This window comes from Oncorhynchus keta, unplaced genomic scaffold (assembly GCF_023373465.1).
Source record: "Oncorhynchus keta strain PuntledgeMale-10-30-2019 unplaced genomic scaffold, Oket_V2 Un_contig_23266_pilon_pilon, whole genome shotgun sequence".
Classification (NCBI taxonomy): Eukaryota; Metazoa; Chordata; class Actinopteri; order Salmoniformes; family Salmonidae; genus Oncorhynchus; species Oncorhynchus keta.
The window spans coordinates 33,320-42,820 of NW_026283290.1; the positions used below are offsets into that span (position 1 = coordinate 33,320).

Sequence of the window (9,501 nt, forward strand, 5' to 3'; positions counted from 1 at the left end):
ATGGTAATACAGTACATCTATGGACCATGGTAATACAGTACATCTATGGACCATGGTAATACAGTACATCTATGGACCATGGTAATACATGGTACATCTATGGACCATGGTAATACAGTACATCTATGGACCATGGTAATACAGTACATCTATGGACCATGGTAATACAGTACATCTATGGACCATGGTAATACAGTACATCTATGGACCATGGTAATACAGTACATCTATGGACCATGGTAATACAGTACATCTATGGACCATGGTAATACATGGTAATACAGTACACATCTATGGACCATGGTAATACAGTACATCTATGGACCTTAGATGGTAATACATTGGAACATCAATATGGATCCAAGAAACAAACTCTTCCAGAATGTTCTATGGACCAATGGTAACAACTGTACATCTATGGACCATGGTAATCATATCTATTGATCTTCATCCCAATCAGATCTATGGACCATGGTAATCATATGACCTATTGATCTCCACCCCAATCATATCTATTGACCATCCCAATCAGTACATCTATGGACCACCCCAATCATATCTATTGATCTCCATCCCAATCATATCTATTGATCTCCACCCCAATCATATCTATTGATCTCCATCCCAATCATATCCTATTGATCTCCACCCCAATCATATCTATTGGACCACCCCAATCATATCTATTGATCTCCACCCCAATCATATCTATTGATCACCACCCCAATCATATCTATTGATCACCACCCCAATCATATCTATTGATCTCCACCCCAATCATATCTATTGATCTTCACCCCAATCATATCTATTGATCTCCTCCCCAATCATATCTATTGATCTCCATCCCAATCATATCTATTGATCCACCCCAATCATATCTATTGATCTCCATCCCAATCATATCTAGACCACCCCAATCATATCTATTGATCTCCACCCCAATCATATCTATTGATCACCATCCCAATGATCTATTGATCTCCACCCCAATCATATCTATTGATCTCCATCCCAATCATATCTATTGATCTCCTCCCAATCATATCTACAAATCTCCACCCCAATCATATCTATTGATCTCCATCCCAATCATATCTATTGATCTCCATCCCAATCATATCTATTGATCTCCATCCCAATCATATCTATTGATCTCCATCCCAATCATATCTATTGATCTCCACCCCAATCATATCTATTGATCTCCATCCCAATCATATCTATTGATCTCCATCCCAATCATATCTATTGATCTCCATCCCAATCATATCTATTGATCTCCTCCCAATCATATCTATTGATCTCCACCCCAATCATATCTATTGATCTCCACCCCAATCATATCTATTGATCTCCACCCCAATCATATCTATTGATCTCCACCCCAATCATATCTATTGATCTCCACCCCAATCATATCTATTGATCTCCTCCCCAATCATATCTATTGATCTCCACCCCAATCATATCTATTGATCTCCATCCCAATCATATCTATTGATCTCCATCCCAATCATATCTATTGATCTCCATCCCAATCATATCTATTGATCTCCATCCCAATCATATCTATTGATCTCCATCCCAATCATATCTATTGATCTCCATCCCAATCATATCTATTAATCTCCACCCCAATCATATCTATTGATCTCCATCCCAATCATATCTATTGATCTCCATCCCAATCATATCTATTGATCTCCATCCCAATCATATCTATTGATCTCCATCCCAATCATATCTATTGATCTCCATCCCAATCATATCTATTGATCTCCATCCCAATCATATCTATTGATCTCCATCCCAATCATATCTATTGATCTCCATCCCAATCATATCTATTGATCTCCACCCCAATCATATCTATTGATCTCCACCCCAATCATATCTATTGATCTCCACCCCAATCATATCTATTGATCACCACCCCAATCATATCTATTGATCTCCACCCCAATCATATCTATTGATCTCCACCCCAATCATATCTATTGATCTCCACCCCAATCATATCTATTGATCTCCACCCCAATCATATCTATTGATCTCCTCCCCAATCATATCTATTGATCTCCACCCCAATCATATCTATTGATCTCCACCCCAATCATATCTATTGATCATGATCTCAGCTAGCTACTCACCAGGTCTTGTGATCCATTCTTCAGAGTGACCCAGGTGTGACTGTCGTTGCTCACAAGGACCTTGTATGACGTCACCCAGTCGCTCCTAAAACGTGGGAGGAGAGAGAAAGTCAACAAAGTGTAAGAAGAAGGTCCTTCTGTAGCACAGTTGGTAGAGCATGGCGCTTGTAACGCCAGGGTAGTGGGTTCGATTCCCGGGACCACCCATACGTAGAATGTATGCACACATGACTGTAAGTCGCTTTGGATAAAAGCGTCTGCTAAATGGCATATATTATTATATATTATAGAAGGAATTAGTTTAAAGTGGTCAAAGCCGAGCTGTTCCACGCTGGACTGACGTACACAGTGTCCATATTAGGAAGCAAACGTCCATGGGAGCTGTGTCAGAGTCACTAGGAGTTGGTGTGTCACGCCCTGGTCTTAGTATTTTGTGTTTTCTTTATTATATTGGTCAGGCCAGGGTGTGACATGGGTGATTATGTGTTTGTCTTGTCTAGGGGTTTTGTAGATTAATGGGGTCATGTTTAGTAGAGTAGTCTAGGTAAGTCTATGGTTGCCTAGAGTGGTTCTCAATCAGAGGCAGGTGTTTATCGTTGTCTCTGACTGGGAACCATATATAGGCAGCCATATTCTTTGAGTGTTTCGTGGGTGATTGTTCCTGTCTCTGTGTTTGTTGCACCAGATAGGGCTGTTTTGGTTTTTCACGTTTCTTGTTTTTGTATATTGTTTGTATTTTCATCCTTCATTAAAGATGTTTATGAATAACCCACACTTCTTCTTTCACCAGGAGAAAACCGTAACATGGTGTCTTTTCCTAAATACGGACACCATACATTTCTTAAAGTGAATTTAACTACAGTACAGATGTAGGATCATACTTTGATCAATCTTTTGTTGCTGAGAATTTTCCAGCAACGCAGGAAACGCAGATGAGATTTGTGATGTACATCAATTCTCTGAAAACCCCAAATAACACACGGTTTAATATTGCACTTTTCATGTAGCCTACTTTTGTCCAGCTAATAGCCTAACCACCGACCAAGCAACATTATGGACTAAACTTTCAAATCCTGCTACTGCATTATTTTTTTGCGATTACAATATAGTTCAAATGATGATCCTATGCCTGTAGCTAATCCACTAGGTAACAGCAAATATAGATTTCAAATGTATTTCGCCGATATGAAAATATCTTCAGAGATCTTGTCCATATGACCATGTATACAATTCCACTGTGCTGACAACGCACGCACGCACGCACACACACACACACACACACACACACACACACACACACACACACACACACACACACACACACACACACACACACACACACACACACACACACACACACACACACACACACACACACACACACACACACACACACGTCTCCTGGATAAAGATATCGACCCTGAGCCCAAGGTGAACGTATGGGGTGATGAGTCTGGTGCTGTAGGAATCCCCCAGTCCTGCTAATTAAAACTCTCTTACATCTGGCACCATTAACATAGACAGATACCAGTTACAATATAGTCTTTTCCTAAAGCCCCGTGTGTCTTTCTTATGTGCTCTGTAACTCCAGATCAGCAGCTGGAGACGAAGGGGGACTTTCTCAGCTCACCCCCCTCCGTTAACAAGCAGTTTTCTGAGAGAGACATTAATTAAGAGCCTCCTTTTTCCAGTTAACCAGAACAAAGGGCAGAAGGTGTCAAATATGACCACAGGCTGCTGGGGAGACGGACGATTTATCATCAGCAGAGAGAGAGAGAGTTAAATGGTTCTTCTTCACTAGGGGTAGAGGTAGAGAGGTAGAGGTAGGTAGAGAGGTAGAGGTAGAGGTAGAGAGGTAGAGGTAGGGGTGGAGGTAGGGGAGATTCTAACGGACGATGTGATCATCAGCAGAGAGAGAGAGTTAAATGGTTCTTCTTCACTAAACCAAAACAAGGGAATTTGTTTTTCCTCACAGTGCCGGGTACTTTTTCATCATTTGCTTAAAAACTGTCAGTTGACGACAGTCTGTTAATAAGTAGGTTTACTTAGATGTGCTTTCCTCATTGGTCTATTTCAGTGGAAGAGTACCTGCTATTTGAGTATATTATATTACGGTTAGAGGGTAGTGAGGTCTGCACAACGCATCACCGGGGGCAAACTACCTGCCCTCCAGGACACCTACACCACCCGATGTCACAGGAAGGCCATAAAGATCATCAAGGACATCTTGCCTATGCTGCTCTGTACCATCACTCATTCATATATCTTTATGTACATATTCTTTATCCCTTTACACTTGTGTGTATAAGACAGTAGTTTTGGAATTGTTAGCTAGATTTCTTGTTGGTTATTACTGCATTGTCGGAACTAGAAGCACAAGCATTTCGCTACACTCGCATTAACATCTGCTAACCATGTGTATGTGACAAATAACATTTGATTTGATTTGATTTGATTTAAGTGGCTAAACGTGATGATATTGTTCACCAGCTTTATACAGGACCCCTGTAGGCCCGATGCTGCCTGAGAACAATGGTCTCCTTCATTAACCAATGAGGTCATTGGCTCACGGTGCTGGACCAATGAGGTCATTGGCTCACGGTGCTGGTTTCTATTTAGTTCTCTTTTAAATTTCTTTACTTTTGATTTGCTTTGGAAAAACATGCGCCGTCTTGTCAGGACATTGAGGTGTCTTGTCTTGTCAGGACATTGAGGTGTCTTGTCTTGTCAGGACATTCTGGTGTCTTGTCTTGTCAGGACATTCTGGTGTCTTGTCTTGTCAGGACATTGAGGTGTCTTGTCTTGTCAGGACATTGAGGTGTCTTGTCTTGTCAGGACATTGAGGTGTCTTGTCTTGTCAGGACATTCTGGTGTCTTGTCAGGACATTGTGGTGTCTTGTCAGGACATTGTGGTGTCTTGTCAGGACATTGTGGTGTCTTGTCAGGACATTCTGTTGTCTTGTCAGGACATTGTGGTGTCTTGTCAGGACATTGTGGTGTCTTGTCAGGACATTGTAGTGTGTGTGTGTCTGTGTTAATCCACCACAGCTGATTAAGGGCTGGGTTGCTGCTGAGGGAAGCAGGGCCCCAGGGAAGCCCTGGGTTACACGTCAGTGAACCTGCTCTCGCTCTGCAACAATGATTACCCATCGGTTCCCTTTTCACACCACATTCATGAAAACCTTCCGTTCAGATCAGTCGGTGAGCATGATGGAGGAGGGGTGTAGCTCTCTCTCTGTCTCTGTCTCTGTCTCTGTCTCTCTCTCTCTCTCTCTCTCTCTCTCTCTCTCTCTCTCTCTCTCTCTCTCTCTCTCTCTCTCTCTCTCTCTCTCTCTCGCTCTCTCTCTCTCTCTCTCTCTCTCTCTCTCTCTCTCTCTCTCTACCACAACCACCCACAAACCCCAACACAGTCCTATCTGGTGCAGAGAACATAAAGACAGGAAACAACCACCCACAAACCCCAACACAGTCCTATCTGGTGCAGAGACAGGAAACAACCACCCACAAACCCCCAACACAGTCCTATCTGGTGCAGAGAACACAGAGACAGGAAACAGTCCTACCTGGTGCAGAGAACACAAAGACAGGAAACAACCACCCACAAAACCCAACACAAAACAGGCTACCTAAATATGGTTCCCAATCAGAGACAATGACTAACACCTGCCTCTGATTGAGAACCATATCAGACCAAACAAGAAATATACAAACTAGACACACGACATAAAATGCCCACCCAGCTTACGTCCTGACCAACACTAAAACAAGGAAAACATACAAGAACTATGGTCAGCACGTGACCCCCGAGGTGCGGACTCTGAATGCACAACCTAAACCTATAGGGAGGGTCTGGGTGGGCATCTGTCCGTGGTGGCGGCTCTGGCTCTGGACATGGACCTCACTCCATCATTGTCTTTGTCCACCTCCTTAGCGTCCTTGAGTGGTGAGGAATAGCTCATGACCGAGGGGTAGCTCAGGACTGAAGGGTAGCTCAGGCCTGAGGGGTTGCTCAGGACTGAAGGGTAGCTCAGGCTGGTTGACGGCTCTGGCAACTTCTGGTTGACTGGCGGCTCTGGCATATCCTGGCTGACTGGAGGCTCTGGCATATCGGGGCGGCAGCGTAGCCTAGTGGTTAGAGCGTTGGACTAGTAACCGGAAGGTTGCGAGTTCAAACCCCCGAGCTGACAAGGTACAAATCTGTCGTTCTGCCCCTGAACAGGCAGTTAACCCAGGCCGTCATTGAAAATAAGAATATGTTCTTAACTGACTTGCCTAATAAAGGTGAAATTTTAAAGATCCTGGCTGACTGGCGGCTCTGGCGGATCCTAGCTGACTGGCGGCTCTGGCAGATCCTGGCTGACTGGTGGCTCTGGCAGATCCTGGCTGACTGGCGGCTCTGGCGGCTTATGACAGACTGGCAGCTCTGGCGGCTCATGTCAGGCGGGAGACTCTAGCAGCTCTGGACAGACGGGAGACTCTAGCAGCTCTGGACAGATGGGAGACTCTAGCAGCTCTGGACAGATGGGAGACTCTAGCAGCTCTGGACAGGAGGGGAGACTCTAGCAGCTCTGGACAGACGGGAGACTCTAGCAGCTCTGGACAGATGGGAGACTCTAGCAGCTCTGGACAGACGGGAGACTCTAGCAGCTCTGGACAGACGGACAGCTCAGGCGGCACTGGGCAGACGGACAGCTCAGGCGGCGCTGGGCAGACGGATAGCTCAGGCGGCGCTGCGCAGACTGGAGACTCGGCAGCGCTTGAGAGGGGGAAGGCTCTGGCAGCGCTGGACAGAGGAGCTCTGGCGCCTCTAGACTGAGGGGCGGAAGCTCTGGCAGCGCCGGACAGGCGGGAGACTCCGGCAGTGCTGGAGAGGAGGAAGGTTCTGGCCGTGCTGGACAGAGGAGCTCTGGCGCCTCTGGACTGAGGGGCTGAAACTCTGGTAGCTTCGGACAGGCGGGAGCACCTGCATTGATGGGACAGAGAGACAGCCTGGTGCGGGGTGCCGGCACTGGTGGTACGCTCCTCCGGGCAAATGCTTTGCATACTACGCCAACCGCTCTCTCTCTTCACTCTCCTCCAATTCTGTTAACAACTCCTCGAGTGTCTCCTCATCTCCCATTCGTTCACTCTCCTCCAATCTGTCCAATAACTCCTCGACCCTCTCAGACTCAGCCTCAGCTTCGCCGACAGCTCCAAGTCCCCCAATACTTTTTTGGGGCTGCTCGGGCTTCCTTGCCAGTCGCGTTCCCTTGTATCGATGGCTCTCTCTCCGGCTGCCTCTGCTCTCCTCAGTGCCTCCACCTGTTCCCTTGGTAGGCGATCCCCACCAGCCTGGATCTCCTCCCATGTGTAGCAACCTTGCCATCCAACACATCTTCCCATGTCCAGGAATCCTGACATTTCTGCTGCTGCTTTTGCTGGTGCACCTTGGGGCGGCGACACTCCCCTGGCTTTGCCCAGGGTCCTCTCCTGTCGAGGATTTCCTCCCACTTCCAAGAGTCTTGTGTCTTCGGCCGCTGTTGCTGTTGCTGCTGCCCGTTACCACGCTGCTTGGTCCTGTTGTGGTGGGTGGTTCTGTAAGGGTTTTCCTCCTCCTCTTCGTCTGAAGAGGAGAGGCGAGAAGCATCGGAGGACACTTACCACGCTGCGCATTGGTCCTCCGATCCTTCTCGCCTCTCCTCTTCAGACAAGGATGCACCTGAGCTCAATTTCGAGCCAGAGCCACCAAATACTTATGTAAATAAGATATTTCTGTGTTTTTTTTAAATAAAATTGAATACTTGAATAATTAAATAATTGAATACTTACTTAAATATGGAAAAAGTTAAGAAAATGTGGATGCTGTACATATTTCTCTCAAGTGAGTAAGAGGTCACAAGGTCTCAGGGCCAGATGGATTACCAGGAAGTGTACTGCGAGCATGCACTGACCATCTGGCAAGTGTCTTCACTGACATTTTCAACCTCTCCTTGTCCGAGTCTGTAATACCAACATGTTTTAAGCAAGCCACCATAGTCTCTGTGCCCAAGAACACGAAGGTAACTTAGACTCGTTGCACTCAAGTCTGTCGCTATGAAGTGATTTGAAAGGGTGGTCATGGCTCACATCAACACCATTATCCCAAAATCAGTGGCCGTGTGGTGCCAGGACAACAACCTCTCCCTCAATGTGATCAAGACGAAGGAGATGATTGTGGACAACAGGAAAAGGAGGACCGAGCACGTCTCCATTCTCATCAACGGGGCTGTAGGGGAGCAGGTTGAGGTGTGTTTGGATCATGTTCCAAACACACCAAGACAGTCGTGAAGAGGGCACGACAAAACCTATTCCCCCTCAGGAGACTGAAAAGATTTGGCATGGGTCATGAGATCCTCAAAAGGTTCTACAGCTGCACCATCGAGAGCATCCTGACCGGTTGCATCACTGCCTGGTATGGCAACTGCCCGGCCTCCGACCGTAAGGCGCTACAGAGGGTAGTGCATACGGCTCAGTACATCACTGGGGCCAAGCTTCCTGCCATCCAGGACCTCTATACCAGGCGGTGTCAGAGGAAGGCCCTAAAAATTGTCAAAGACTCCAGCCACGCTAGTCATAGACTGTTCTCTCTGCTACCGCACGGCAAGCGGTACCGGAGCGCCAAGCCTAGGTCCAAGAGGCTTCTAAACAGCTTCTACAGCTTCTACCCCCAAGCCATAAGACTCATGAACATCTAATCAAAAGGCTATCCAGACTATTTGCATTGCACCCCCCTCCCCCTTTTTTACAACACTGCTACTCTCTATGCATAGTCACTTTAATAACTCTACCTACATGTACATACTACCTCAATTACCTCGACTAACCAGTACCCCCCTGTATATAGTCTCGCTATTGTTATTTTACTGCTGCTCTTTAATTACTTGTTTCTTTTAATTCTTATTCTTATTTTTATTTTTTAAACTATGGGCTTGTAAGTAAGCATTTCACTGTAAGGTCCTGTTGTATTCGGCGCATGTGACTAATATAATTTGATTTAAAGGGGAGGGGTGATGGGGTTTAGTCAGGGTTGAATCGGAGGACAGATTCCCTTCATAGGCTGGTGAAGCTGGGACTTATGGGATGCCAGGAAGACATGATGAGACCTGCCATTTAGACACGTCAGTCTCAGACTCCAAAAAAAAGCTTCCAGAGAAAAGATTTCTCAGAGGAGGATTAAAATATGACTCAAAGACAATCTGATTGGCAGATACATTTTTTGGGGGGGGGGCTTCGTATATTTTCTGTCACGTGTGAAATGGAAATATGTTTGTTTCTCCCCATGAGACACCCTCAGAGAGTGGGGTCACGACTAGGGTCAGACATTATCAAC

General features: G+C 45.9%; 1 pseudogene; it reads right to left on the reverse strand.

Annotated features, from left to right (window-relative positions):
* LOC127921716 (inactive carboxypeptidase-like protein X2) overlaps window positions 1-7,553 on the reverse strand; it is a 31,163-nt pseudogene extending 23,610 nt beyond the window's left edge.
* Between the last annotated feature and the right edge of the window lie 1,948 nt (window positions 7,554-9,501).